The sequence below is a fragment of the Mastomys coucha genome, chromosome X (assembly GCF_008632895.1).
Source record: "Mastomys coucha isolate ucsf_1 chromosome X, UCSF_Mcou_1, whole genome shotgun sequence".
Classification (NCBI taxonomy): Eukaryota; Metazoa; Chordata; class Mammalia; order Rodentia; family Muridae; genus Mastomys; species Mastomys coucha.
The window spans coordinates 50,069,173-50,085,235 of NC_045030.1; the positions used below are offsets into that span (position 1 = coordinate 50,069,173).

A 16,063-nucleotide genomic window follows, 5' to 3' on the forward strand; every position below is an offset into this window, starting at 1 on the left:
CTGGGAATGGAGAAATTCGCATGTAAATAAAGAAAATATCTAAAATAAATAAATAAATAAATAAATAAGAAAAAGAAAACATCTAATAAAAAAGAAAATGCTGTCTTTTTCCTCTGGATGACTTTAGCTTGTTTGTCAAAGTTCAAGTGGCCATAGGTTTGTTGGTTCATTTCTGGGTCTTCAATTCTATTCCATTGATCTACCTGCCTGTCACTGTACCAATACCATGCAGTTTTTAACACAGTTGCTTTGTAGTACTGCTTAAAGTCTGGGATGATGATTCCACCAGAGGTTCCTTTATTGTTGAGAATAGTTTTGTCTATCCTGAGTTTTTTGTTGTTTCAGATGAATTTGCAAATTGCTCTTTCCATGTCTGTGAACAATTGAGATTGAATCTGTAGATTGCTTTCGGCAAGATGACCATTTTTACTATACTAATCCTGCCAATCCACAAGCAAGGCCGATCTTTCCATCTTCTGAGATCTTCTTCAGTTTTCTTCTTCAGAGACTTTCTTGATTTATTTTTCTCATTCCACTGTGAATTTTTGAATGAGACATTTAGTTTAAAAACATTTTATATGTAAGACTATTGTTGTGCTTACCAGAATTACATAAATAATTCTTCAAATCTGTACTGAAATTCACCCATAAAGAGAAGATCATGTCAGAGGAAATGTGGTTATTTCTCATTGTAACTTATTGTCAGTACTGTCAGAATTCTTTGGCCTTTCCCTACAGCAGGAACTCTCACCTATTACCTTCTTTCCTAGCATTTTCTCAACATAAAAATAAATATTTAAATTAAAGGGGAAGATTTTGATGTAGTAAAATATACCATTTAAGAAATTAGCAATGCCAGAAATGAATTTAAAACAAAAGACTGCAGGATCATATGAAACAACAAGGAAATAAAAATATACAAAACATATCTACCAAGCATGAAGAATGGTTATATATGAGTGGGAGAATAGGTAAGAAAATAAGGTGGAACACAAGTATTATTTGAAAAGTAGAAATATTTAATAGATTACCTAAATAAAAGAAAATTTAGTATCTATATCTAGCTAGTGATATTCTTTTTAAGCATATTTCAACTTAATAAAATTAATAAAACTAAATGCTAAATAAATATAAGTTAAAATTTAATATTTTATTCTTATTCATTTTAGCACCTGAAAAAATGTTTTAAATTCTAATGATGGAAATCTTTGAAAATTGAAAAATATGTTTTCATACTTAGTATTTTATTACTTTTTAATTTATAAGTTGAGAAAAAGGCAAAAGCAATGAGAAATGTGGAGAAATTTCCCAGTAACCTTTTCAGATTTGGGGATTTCCAGTGCTATGTAAGCTATATATACATAAGCACTTTTGCTCTTTTCTCAGTTGTTAAACTTAGTGGACAATGAATTAACACAGAATGCCACATCCTCACAAAACTTCTCTTTCAAATTTCATTTTTAAGGGTTCTCTATATCAATTTTAAGTAAAAATGGACAGCTATCTTTAAGATGAATTTGATAGTCTAATATATTTTTATGATTATTTCCCTTAATGAATATCATGTTCAAATGTTATAAATTGAAATTTGTTAATATTCTATTTTCTTACATTTATATGTATATAGAGCCTATAGAGTTTACTGTCAGGTTCCACTGGAAACAGTGTGTAATGCAGCAATTAACTCCCAAGATGAAGTCCAATTTATGGCCATCTCAAGGAATCAAAGATGGTGCGTACATGTGTGGATTGTGAAGACTTACATTGTGGATTTTGAAGACTTTTAAAGGGTAAGAAATATCTAGGCATATCAGTCAAATTACTGGGAAAAATTACTTAAAATCTAGAGTTTTGGATGTCAGGAAAAGTTTTCGAATGATTGCAAGTTTTACTATTAAATATATGATAATACAAAATTATATGTTTTATGTTTATATTACATTTTGTTGGGCTACTTTTATCATTTAAAAAGTATTAATTGACAATGTTTACAATAACAAATACACCTAAACAAAATATACCTAAAATTGAGGTAATATGTGTGTTAAATAATATTCCATACATGCATGATTCCTACTGCCTCTTGCAACTATGTTGATAGCACTAATCTGTGCTGCCTTGGTAACTAATCAGTTACCATGTTAACATTAGTACTCCATGTTTTCTACAGAAATCTAGTTAATGGTCATTATCCATATCAAACCATGAGACCTTGTTGATGTTGCCACAAGAGACCATTTGATGACCTTTGTTAATTTTGCTGCTTAATGTTGAATAAAGTGTTCTGTGCCATTAATGAGATTCAGTTTGATGTCTATAATCTGCACTGTAACCTGAACCTATGTTGATGTAACTGATAAATGCTCACGATAACCAACCAAGGGTGTTGATGTCCATATTTTCTGTTGCAAATGGAGACTCTGTTAATACCCTTGATCCCTGATGACAACTGTGTCCATATTGAATTCCATGGTCAATACAGCCTATGAGACCATATACAGGCAAGTGTTGAAACCCATAGTAAGTATTTCCTTCAGAAGAGATTGTTAATGTCAAGGATCCCCAAGGCCAGCACAGTCCACTTTGAAATTCCAAATCAACAAAGCTGCCTAAATTCATGTGGAGTTACATATTCTGATATATATAATAATGTGGTCACAGATATAGTGGCAACAGACACCATTGTATGTATGTAATACTTCAGGCCAGAAGCAGGTATGATGTCATGAATCCCTGCTGCCTCTTGGGACCAAAATGATATGAGGGTCTCCAATTGTGAATGCAAATTTAACTGATGCTCGTTTTCCATGTTTCTGCACAAAGGAACCTTGTTTTATGAGAAGTCTGTTGCCAACTGTAACCATTTTGATGTCGAGGATGCAGGTTGCCACTAAAGAAGTATCTGTAAATGGTCTACCTGCCCTCTGAACCTATCTAGAAGTCCCTAATGCTTCCTGGCAACAGACACCATGGTGTATGCCAGATTTCTATTGCCAGAGGAAACCACAATGTGAGTGATATCTACTGCCAATATGGATTAGATTGATGATATCAGTGATATCAAGTACCAAAGTAAATGTATTGACATCATTCACCCATGCTGACACTGGTAACCATGTTAAGATACACAGACAGTTTTGTCTTTGAACAGCTCCAGGATATTTTTGATCGTGCAGATGTAAGAGCCAACTATGAAATTCATGATGAGTACTGTGGCCTAAGGTCATAATAAGGTAAGTGTTCTGTTCTGAATCTGGAGATGTTTTTGATGCCTGTGATCCTACCTCAAATTTGGAGATATGTTAGTGCCAGCACTGCAACTATTGGCCAACGATCATGATAGAGTCCATTGTTCCTATTACTAATGGAGGCCCTGGTGATGGCCATAAACTGTGTTGCTGCTTGAGAACCTCATGAATTCCAAGGTCCAGACTGATGGCTGAGGACATATCGAGGTAAGTATTCTGAGCAGGCACAGGAGATCAGTCTGGTATCTGAGATCCTACCACCCACAGAAAATTCTCTTGATGTCCCTGACTCATCCACATAGCATCACCTATCGAACATGTATAAGATCCTTACTACCTCCAGAGGATCTAGTGATGCCAGTGATCCAGCCTGCCACTGGATATGAGGAGAATGATCATAATTACTTCTGTTCTCTGATTCAACACTGATGTCACAGAAGTTACCTGGCAACAGACAACATAATATTGCCCAGGATCCATGCTGCCAGAGGCAAGTTTATTGTCAGTGATCCCTGCTGCCACTGGGAAACATGTTAATGTAATTAAGCCAATTGAATTAGATTGATGACATCAGTGATTCAAACTGCCAAGGATAATATATTGATGTCAGCCATCCATTCTGCTTCTAGTATCCATGTTGAGATCAACAGTCAGTGTTGTCTTTGAAGAGATCTGTGATATCTGTTATCCCTTAGCCAGAAGAGTCTATTGTAAGGTTTATGGTCCATATTGCTACCTAAGATCCTAATTAGGTATGTGATCCGTGCTACTTTTTGAGATTCTTTCAGTGGCTGTGATCCTACCTCAAACCTGAAGGTATTCTGATGCCAGTGCTACATGCTGTGACCAGCAATCATGATGGAGTCCATTGTTCCTGTTGCTAATGGAGACCCTGGTGATAGCCATGATCTGTGTTGCTATTTGAGAGCCTGCAGAATTCTGAGTTCCTTACTAATGCCTGAGGTCATAGTGAGGTAAACATCCCGAGGAGACAATGGAGATCAGACTATGTCTGAGAAACTATCTGCCATGGTAAATTATCTTGATGTCCCTGATGCATTCATGTATCCACAGCTGTAGAACATGTTAGGTATAGTATCCTAACTGCCATCAGAAGAGCTAGTGATGTCAAGGATGTATCCTTCCATTGGAGTAAAGTTGTATGAGCACAATTATTTCTGCCCTATGACCAGATGCTGATGTCACTGAAGTATAACTGGCAACAGACTCCATGATATTGCCCAAGATCCATATATCAGAGGCAAACGTTGTTAGTAATCCATCCTGCCCCTGGAAAAGAAGTTAATATTAATAATCTAATTGGACTAGATTGATAATAGCAATGATTTCAACTGCCAAGGGAAATATATTGATGTCAGACATCCAAGCTGCTGCTGGTAACCATGGTGAGATCCACAGTCAGTGTTTGAATAGATCTGTGATATTTGTGATCCCTTAGACAGAAGACTCAGTTGTGAAGTTCATGGTCAGCACTGCTGCCTAAGATCATAATATATTAATTGCTGCTTCTCGAGATGTTTTTCATGTTTGTGATCCTACCTCAAACCTGCAGATATATTGATGCCACCGCTACATGTGATTCTCTGCACTCATGAAAGAGTCCATCATTGATATTGATGATGGAGAACTTGGTGATGACCATGATTTGTGCTGCTGCTTGTGAAACCAGGTGAATTTCAAGGTCCATACAGAGGTCAGATATCACATTGAGGTAAGTGTTCTACGCTGTCACTGGAGATCACATTAATGTCTGAGATCCTGCCTTCCAGAGCAAATTTTGTGGATGTCCCTGATGGATGCATGTCGACCCTCTGAGGATCATGTAATGCACAAGATCCTTCCTACCACTAGAGGGGCTAGTGATGTCAAGGATCTATCCTGTCACTGGAAAAGATGTGTATGACAGCCATCATTAGTTCTGTCCTCGGATGTCACTCAAGCTTACTTGGTATCAGACCCTGTTTTATTTCACAAGATTCGTGCTGCCAGAGGGAATTTTACTATCAGTAATCTGTGCTGCTACTTGGTAACATTTTAATGTGATTAATCCAAATAGACTAAATTGATGACATCAGTGAGTAAACTGCCAATGGTAATATATTAATGTCACTCATCCAAGCTGCAGCTGGAAACTATTTTGAGATCAACATTCAGTGTTGTCTTTGAAGAGATATGTGATATTTGTGATCCCTTAGCCAGAACTCTCTATTGTGAAGTTAATGGTAAGTACTTTTGTCCAAGATCATAATGACATAAGTAATCTGTGCTTCTTTTTGAGATGCTTTTGATGCCTATGATCCTACCTCAAACCTGAAGATATATTGATGTCAGTGCTGCACGCTATTCTCTGCAATCATGATAGACTCCATCATTCCTATTGTTGATGGAGAACTTGGTGATGGCCATGATCTGTGCTGCTTCTTGTGAAACCAGGTGAATTTCAAGATCCATACAGATGTCCAATATTATATTCAGGTAAGTATTCTGAGCTGTCACTGGATATTAGATTGATGTCTAGATCCAACCTGTCAGAGGAAATTCTGCGGATGTCCCTAATGGATATATGTAGGCCCCTCTGTGGACCATGTAATGTACAAGATCCTTGTTGCCACCAGAGGAGCTAGTGATGTCAACTCCACTATATGATGAATATCATTAATTCTGTCCTTTGACTTGATGCCGATGTCACTCAAACATACCTGGCATCAGACCCTGTTTTATTTCTCAAGATCCATGCTTTCAGAAGCACCCTTATATTCAGTGTTCTATGTTGTTGCAGGGGCCCATGTAAATATCACCAATCCAAAATGCCTGCAGAAATTATGCTGATGTCAGTCACCCATGCTGCTGCCATTTGCCATGTTGAAATCCATAGTCCCTACTACTTCTTTTTTTCATGTTAATGTTGTTTATTTCCAAAAATAAGTTGTATCAAATGTATTATGCCAAATATAAGGCTTTTACTAAGGAAAACTGTTTTCATAGTACCCTGTGAGGAGGATACAATACTTGTTAAAAAGTAATGAAGCATGAAAAGTAATGACAAGTAAAATAAGCCTTATAATGTGTCCAAGTCCAAAGTAACACAAAGATTCTTGTAGAAACACATTTATAAGTCATGTAAAAAGATACATTGATTTTTATATTATTATGATTATCTACAAGTCAACCTGGTTTATAAGTTTTAGCCTTAACAGGATGTTATAATACAGAAGCATAAAACTCTAACCAAATTGTTAGCCATTTTGAGATGGCATTGTGAATATATGTGCATACACGTACACACATATACATACAGTGGGAGATTAAGGAAATTATATATATATATATATATATTTCTCTTTTAATAATATCTAATATATATAAAGAACTCAAGAAGTTAGACTCCAGAGAAACCAATAACCCTATTAAAAATGGGATATAGAGGTAAACAAAGAATTCTCAACCAAGGAATGTTGAATGGCTAAGAAGCCCCTAAAGAAATGTTCAACATCCTTAGTCAGTGGAAATCAAAATAACCCTGAGATTCCACCTCACACCAATCAGAATGACTAAGATCAAAAACTCAGCAGATGATGGGGAGGATGTGGAGAAAAAGGAACACTTCTCCACTGCTGGTGGGATTGCAAGCTGGTACAGCTTACTCTGGAAATCAGTTAGGCAGTTCCTAAGAAAACTGGACATAGCCCCTGTTACTTCTGAAGTGATTGTTAATGTCAAGGATCGCTGATGCTAGCCAAGTCTATCATGATGTTCAATGTGAACAGTACTGCTTAAGGACATGTGGAGTTACATGTTCTGATACATGTTATGTTTTGTAACAAATATTTTGGTAACAGATATCATTGTGTGTCTACGTTACTCCTTGTCATCAGAAGCCATGATGTCAGTGATCTCTCCTGCCACTTGGGATTACATAAGTAGGATTGTCTCCATCTACCAATGGAATCATTATTGATGCCAGTTTTCCAAGATACTGCTCAATGAAACCTTGTTATTTATGAGAAGTGTACTGCCAGCTGTAAACATTTTGATGTCAAGGATGCATCCTACCATTAGAGAAGAGTTTGCATAGTCATACCTGCCCTCTGAAACTGTCTAGAAGTCCCAAATCCTCCTTGGCAACAAACAACATGGTATCTATGATGTATGTGATCTCAACTGCAATGTTGGACCAGACTGATGACATTAGTGATCTCAAGAACTAAGGGAATTATATTCATGTCACTCATTGATGCTGATACTGATAACCCTGTTGAGATACACAGTCAGTGGTCTTCAAAGAGATACATGATATTCATGATCCCTCAGCCCAAAGAGTCTATTGTGCAGTTCATTGTCAGTAATGCTGCCTAAGGGCATAATGAGGTAAGTGCTCTGTGCTGCTACTGGAGAGGCATGTAATACTTCTAATCCTATTTGCAATATGAAGCTATGCTCTCAATTCTGCAGATTGCATGTAATTAACAATCATGATGAAGTTCATTGTATCTATTGCCTATGGAGCCCCTGTTGATGACTATGAGCTATGTTGGTACTTAAGAACCTTGTGAATTCCAAGGTCTACACTGACACTGGAGGTGATATTGAGGTAAGTTTTCTGAGTTGTCCCTGTGGATTTGATTAATGTCTGAGGTTCTACCTGCCACGTGAAACTGTATTGTTATCTCTAACACATTTACATAGTTCCTTTTTCAGACTAAGTTATAAATGAGATACTTGTTGGTACTAGTAGACCTATTGATGCCATTGTACTCTCCTGCCACTGAAGAGAGGTTTTGTCCATGAATATATAATGCCTTACAAATATATGCTGACATAAGTGATATACTAGTCAACAGACACCATATTGTATCTAGCATCCCTGCTGCCAATAGGAAACATGATATTAGTAATTTGTGCAGCCACTTTGGGCCATGATGATATCAGTGATCCTACCTGCCAACATCAGCATACTGATGTCACTCATCCATGGTGATACCTGTAACTATATTACTATCCATAGACATTGCTGCCTCTGAAAAGCTTGGTGAAGTCTGTCATTCCTGTTCCTAGAAGAGTCTATTTTGAAGTTCATAGTCAATGCAGCGGCCTGTGTCATGTTGACTTAAGTGTACTGTGCTATAACTAGAGGTGAGTTTCATATCTGTGACCTGACTTACAACCTGAAGCAGAGTTGAGGTCAGTGCTGCATACTTACATTAATAATTATGATTATTGTTCTAATTAAGGTACTGTGAAACACAGGAATGTATGAAATTCCTGGTATGCATACATGAAGCCCCTGTTGTTGAGTGTATTACATAAAAGATCTTTACTTCAACCAGAATAACTACTGATGTTAATGATCCATCCTGCCAATGGAGAAGATGTTGATGTTAATATTCTCTCCTACCCTCTGAATCTATGCTGATATCAAGGATACACCCAGGAACAGATATCAAGATTATCCATGATCGATGCTACCACAGGCAACCTTGACCCCGGTGATCCCTGATGCAAGTAACTACCATGTTAATATCACTAATGCAAAGCACATCCAGAAACTATGTTTATGTCCATCAATGCTGACCCTAGTATTTTGAATGCCATAGTTCGTGTTGCTTTTGAAGAGATCATTAATATCAAGAAACCCTGTGGCTACCAGAGTCTAGAGCAAAGTCCATAGTCGATACTGCTAACTAAGGTTGTATTGAGTTACCCTTTCTATGACATGTTGAGGTCAGAGATACATTATGGCAACAAGCAACATTGTATGTCCATGAACCTTGGTAACAGTAGAAGCCATAATGTCAGTGATTGCTGGTGTCATATAGGATCACATTAATCTGAATAATTTTAAAGGTCAATAGAATCAATACTGATATGAGTGAAACATGTTTCTGCCACCTGAGACTATGTTATGTATGAAATGTTTGCTTACTTACTGTACCCCATTTTGATGCCAAGGTTCCATTCGGCCACTAGGAAAGAGGTTTCTGTACATGGTCTGACCTGCCCTCTGAAACTGTCACTGATGATGTCACTGATACCTCCCAGACACAAAGACCATGATGTAACCAAGATCACTGCTGCCACCAATCTACCAGCATTCTTGATGCGTCCATCATTACTATTGAGATCCTATCTACCACAGGAAGCTATGGTAATATCCCTGCATGAATGCTGACTCCACTGTAGACCATGTCCTGTATAAGATCCTAACTGCCACCAGAAAAGCTATTGATGTACATGATACAACATGAAAGATGTATATGCTGCCAGGTGTAATGAATTTGACATCAAGGATCCATCCTGCAAGTAGCAAAGAAGTTTTAGACCATGGTCTCACATGCCTAGTGAAAATTTGTTAAGAATCCCTGGTCCTTCTTGGAACCAGAATGATGATATCAATGATTCCCAATGGAAATATATTGATGTCATTAAATACTACTCATAGTGGTAACTATGTCAACGTTCCTTGTCAGTGTTGACTCTAAAGAGTTTGGTGATGTCAGTGAGCCCTATTGGTAGAAGAGTCTATGCTGAGGTTTGCAGTTAATATTGTTGCCTAATTTCTTTTTAAGTTATATGTTCTGAGCTGCCACGTGAGTGATGTGTGTGATTCAACTTGCAACTAGAAGCTATGATGTTATCACTGCTGCCTGCTGTTACCAAAACATGATGGTTTTCATAGATCATATTGAGATCCTACCTGCCACAAGAAACTAAGGTAATTTCCCAATGCATGCATGCAGTCTTGAAGTAGACCATATTATGTACAAGATGCATACTGCCACTCAAACCAATATTGATGTTAGTGATCCATCCTGCCAGAGATATGTGCTCATACCTGTACCCATTTTTATGTAAATGATCCATCCTTTCACTAAAGAATAGGGTTATGTCCATGATCTCTTCTGTCCTATGATTCTATTCTGATATTACTGATATAACTGACAATAGGCACCAAAGTATTGCCAAAGTTCCATGTTACCACAGGCAACATTGTTGGCATTGATGTCTCCTGCTACTGGGATCCACATTAACACTGATTTATTGTCTACAGAAATTAAGATGGTGTCATTCACCCATGCTGCCACCAGAAGCCATGTTGAATTCCATAGTCAGTATTGCTTCTGATGAGATTGGAAATATCTAGGATCCCTGGAAATAACCAGGATCTATGCTGAAATTTATGGTTAGTACTGTTGTCTAGAGGCATGCTGAGTTATATATGCTGTGACATATTACATTGAGGTCACTGGTACCTTGTGCTCACAGAAACTACTGTATTTCTAAAACCCATGATGCTACCAGCAGCCATGATGTCAGTGATCCCTGATGCCACATAGGTCCACATTAATTTGAATGATTCCAGTTGTCACTAGAATGTCCATGATCTATTTTTCAGCCACTGGACACCATATTATGTATAAGATATGTGCTCCTGGATATCAACATTTTGATATCAAAAATTAATCCTGACACTAGAGAAACAGTTTCTTTCTATGGACTAGAATGTTCTCTGAAACTATGTTGATAACGCCTTACAGCAACCAACATAGAATATCCCACATCCATTCTACCACATGCAACCAGGATGTTAGTGATTTTAGCTGTTAGTCTGGACCAGGATGATAATATCAGTGATCCTAATTACCATTAGAAATATATTGATGCAACTCACCCATACTGCCACCTATAACCATGTTGATATCTATAGTGAGTTTTAACTCTTAAGAGCTTAGTAAAGTCTGTGATTCCTGTAGATAGAAGAGCCTATTGTGAAGTTTATTATCAGTACTGTTACCCAAGTTTATGTTAAGTTTTCTGAGCTGCTACCTGTGATTTTTATGTCTTTGATCTGACATGCCCCCAGAATATATACTGATGTCACTTATTCATGCTTCTTCCAAATGAGACTATGTTATTTATGAGATATGTGCTGCCATCTTGAAATGAAGGATACATCCTGTCACTAGAGAAGAGAAGACTGTGCATTGTATGCCCTGTCTTCTGATATATTTTGTTGTCACTGATATCTCTTGAAAACAATCACCATGGTATATCCACATCTTTGCTCCTACTGGCCCACCAGCAATCACAGTGCTGTCCATAATTCCTATTGAGATAATGCCTGACACAGAAAACAATGATGGGGTCCATGATATATTAATGCAGCCCTTGCTGTAGAACATATGTATAAAATCCTTATTGCCATAAAAAGGTCTACTGATGTCACTTATCCAGCCAGCCACTGTAGCAGAGGTTTATGTCCATAATATCTACTGCCCTTCCAATCTATGTTAATGTCACAGATAAACCTGGTAACAGACACCTTGGTATTGCCTAAGATCCATGCTGCCTAAGGCAAACTTAATGTCATTGATCTCTAATACCACTGGCACCATTATATTACTGACCCAAAATGCCTTCAGAAACTCTGTTTCTGTTAATCATCCATACTGTCCTAAGTAGCCTTGTCAAAACCCATAATCCATGTTACTGCTGAAGAGATTGTTAAAGATGAGGATCCCTGTGGCCCTAGAGTCTGTGCTGGAGTTCATGGTCAACACAGCTATTGATGACAAGTTAACTGTTTGGGGGTATGTTATGTTGAGGTTGCTGTTATATTGTGGTATATTATGATATTATAACTGATACATTGTAGTAACAGACACCATTGTATGCCAGCAGCAGCCATGATGTCAGTGATGGCTGCTGCTTCATTGGATTACATTAATACTAGCTATTCCAGATGCCATCACAATATATACTGTTATCAATAACCCATGGTTCTATCACCTGAAACTATGTTATACATCAGAAGAGGTTTCTATTTATGCTTTGACCTGTCCTCTGAAACTATGTTGATGTCATTGATACATCCTGTGAACAAATAACATGGTGTAACCTAGATCCATGTTGTTGCTGACCTACTAGTAAACATGATCCCTGATGCCTCAAGCCACCAGGATGTAAGTGATTCCTGCTGCTACTTTGGACCAGGTTGATGATATCACTGATGATATCAACTGCTAACAGAGATATTGTTGTCATTCATCAATACTTCCACTGGAAATCAAGGTGACATATATAGTCAATATTTATTCTGAAGAGTTTGGTGATGTTTGTGATCCCTGTGGCCAGAAGAATCTATCAAGAAATTCATGGTCAGTAGTGCTTCCCAAGTCCATGTGGAGTTAAGTGTTTTAAGCTACCATCACCTAAGTTTGATATCTGGCAACCAACATACTACCAGAAGCTATGATGCTGTTATTGTCGTCTGTTGTCACCAGCAAATAAGATGGTGATCAACACTGATACTGATATCCTGCAGGTCATTAGAAACTATGGTGATGTCTCTGATGCATGCTTGTGGCCCCTGTTGTAGATAATATTATACATAAGATCCTTAGTGCCACCAGAAAAATATTGATGTAATTGATCCATCATTCCATTGGAAAAAAGATTTATGTCCATAATCTCTCCATCCCTCTGAGTCTATACTGATATCACTGATATTCCTGATAACGGGCACAACATCCATGCAACCATAGGGAACCTTGTTGTCAATGATCCTGGATGCCACCAGGAAACCATGTTAATATAACTAATACAGCGCGCCTTCAGAAATTATGTTGAAGTCAATTATCCATGTTGCTATCAGTAGCCATGTTGAAACCCATAGCCTGTCTTGCTTCTGCTAAAACTGTTAATGTCAAGGAGCCCTGTGGTCACCTGAGTCTAGGATAAAATTCATGGTCAATGTTGCCTGAGGTCATGTAAATTTAAGTATTTTGTGATATGTTATGCTCAGTTCACAAATAAATTGTGTCAATAGACTCCATTATATATCCATGATACTTGTTGCCAGCAGCAGCTATGATGTCAGTGATAGCTGCTGCCACTTATGACTTATTTCAACTACCACCAGAATCTGTACTGATGTCAATTATCCATGCCACTTGAAACCATGTTATATATATGGGATGTATGCTGTCAGCTGTAAACCATTTGATGTCATTGATCTATCCTGCCACTAGAGAAGTGTTTTCTTTTCATAGTCTGACCTCTCCTTTGAAACTATACTATTATGGTGATGTGAAAATACCATTGATACCCCTTGACAACAAACATCATGGTATATACTAGATCACTGTTGTTCTGCCCACCAGAAATAATGATGATGATGATATCTATCTTTCTTACTGAGATCCTAGCTGTCACAGGAAACTATGGTGGTGGTCCTGATTCATGAATGGAGCACCAAGTGTAGACAATATTATGTATAAAATCCTTATTGTTAGCAGAAGAGCTATTTTGTCAAAGATCCATCCTATCAGAGGTGTGCCTTGCCATCTGTAAGCATTTTGATGTCAAGGATCCATTCTGATAATCAAGGAGAGGTATCTTTCAATGGTCTGATACTCTGAATATATGTTGTTGTCAATGATACCTACAGACCACAATCCCCATTTTATATACCTGATCCTTTTGCCACAATCAATCCCAAAGTTAATGATCTCTTCAGACTCATATCAGGCTGATAATATCAGTGATCATGAAAGCCAAAAGAAATATATTAATATCACATATCTTTGTTGCCAGCATAATCCATGTTGAAAATCATACTACGTGCTGCTTCTGATGATATTGGTTATGTCTAGGATCACTGTTGCCACCAGAGTCTATATTGGTTTATGTTCAATATTGCTATTGCAGTCAAGTTGAGTTAATTGTTCTGTGATATGGTGAGGTAACTGATAAAAATTGTGGCAACAGATATCAATATATATCCTTGACACCAGCATAAGCTATGATGTCTGTGATCCCTCTGCCAATTGGGGCAATATTGAGTGATTCCAAGTACTACCAGAATCTGTACTGATGCCAATGATTCATGACTCTGCCATCTGACATCATGTTATATATGAGATATGTGCTGCCAGCTATAACCTTTTCGATGTAAAGGATCCATTCTATCACAAGAAGAGCAGTTCTGTCCATGCTCTGACTTCTCTTCTGAAATTATGTTGAAGTCACTGATACTTCCTAGCAACAATCACCTACATCCTGTTCTCACAGGCCTATCAGCAATCATGATGATGTCCAAAATTTCTATTTTAGATACTGGCACAGGAATTAATGATGATGTTACAAATGCATGCATGCAGTCCCTGTTATAGAATATATTATGTACAAGATCCTTGCTCCCACCAGATGAGCTGCTGGTGTCAGTGATCTAGTCACCCACTGGATAAGAGGTTTGTGTACATATCTCTATCACTCCTATACTATACTAATGTTACTGTTAAGCCCAGTATTGCCTAGGAAGCATGCTTCCAACATGACAACATTTATGTGACTGATCCTTGCTGTTACTGGGAACTACTATAATATCACTGACCCAAACTTCCTCCATAAACTATGTTGATGCCATTCACCCAGGCTACCAGCAATAACCATGTTGAGAATCATAGTGAATGTTGGCTCTGAAGAGATTGTTGTTAATCTTAATGATCCCTGTGGTCATGAGTGTCTATGCTGAAGTTCTTGATCAAAACTGCTATTGATAACAATTTGTGTTAACTGTTCTATGATATGTTACATTGAAGTCACTAATACATTGTTGCAACAGACAACATTGTATATCCAGCATCCTTCATGGCAGCAGCAGCTGTGATCCCTGCTGTTGTATAGGACCATAGTAATTTTAGCCTCCAAACTGCCACTAGAATCTATACTGTTATCAATGATCCATGCTTCTGCCAACTGAAACCATGTTATGTATCAGAAGTGTGTTGTCAGCTATAAACATCTTATGTCAAGGATCCGTTCTACTGCTAAAAGTTAGTTTCTGTTCATGTTTTGATCTGTCTTCTGAGACACTGTTAGTGTTACTAACACATCCTGGCAAGAAACACAATAGTATATACTAGATCCCTACTCTGCCACTGGCTACCAACTATCATGATGGTGTTTATATTCCTATTGAGATCCTATCTGCCACAGAAAATTTTGGAGAAGTAACTGATACATGACTATAGCCCCCAATGTAGCCCATATTACTACAAGCAACTTTTTTCTGTTGTCAAAGAGCCACGATGTCAGATATGTCTGCTGACATCTGTAAGCATTTTGATGTCTCTGATCCATCCTGATCCATCCTGCCAATCAATAAGTTTCTCTTAACAGTCTAACCTGTTCTATGAAGAAATGATATTGATGTCAAATATACCTACTGCCAACAAACAACATTGTATATTCTAGAAATCAGTTGATATCATCCACTAGGATTTTAGTGACTTTTGCTGACACATTGGAGCAGTTTAATCATATCAGTGAACCCAACTGTTAATGGAAATATATAAATGTCACTAATCCATTTTGCCACTGATAACCATGTTGATATCCACAGATATTGACTCTGAAAAGCTTGGTGATATCTGTGATCCCTGTGGCCAAAAGAATCTATTGTAAAGTTCATGGACAATACTGCAGCCCAAGTTCAAGATGAGTTAAATGTTTGGTCCTGCCAACAGAGAGGACTTTGATATGTGTGATCTAACATGTTACCAGAAGATATGAGGTCAATGGTGCCTGCTCTCCCCACCAAACATGATGGTGTCCATCATTCCTATTGAAATCCTATCTGCCATAAGAAACTGTGTTAATGTCCATGATGTATCATTACTGCCACCAGAAGGGCTGTTGATGTCAAAGAACCATCCTGCTAACGATGTGTATTGACAGATATAACTATTTTGATATAAAAAATGGAGCCTATCACAAAAGACGGTATTTGTATC

At 37.6% G+C, this 16,063-nt stretch overlaps 2 long non-coding RNA genes across 2 annotated transcripts; both read left to right on the forward strand.

Moving 5' to 3' along the window:
* The first annotated feature begins 7,489 nt into the window (after positions 1-7,489).
* LOC116092367 lies at positions 7,490-8,377 on the forward strand. Its single transcript, XR_004119225.1, has 3 exons — positions 7,490-7,637; positions 7,722-7,860; positions 8,275-8,377. It is a non-coding gene; the product is annotated as an uncharacterized LOC116092367 (long non-coding RNA).
* A 132-nt stretch (positions 8,378-8,509) lies between these two features.
* LOC116092362 lies at positions 8,510-14,507 on the forward strand. The gene is made up of 4 exons (XR_004119220.1): positions 8,510-8,771; positions 9,219-9,414; positions 9,836-9,981; positions 14,382-14,507. It is a non-coding gene; the product is annotated as an uncharacterized LOC116092362 (long non-coding RNA).
* Positions 14,508-16,063: the final 1,556 nt, after the last annotated feature.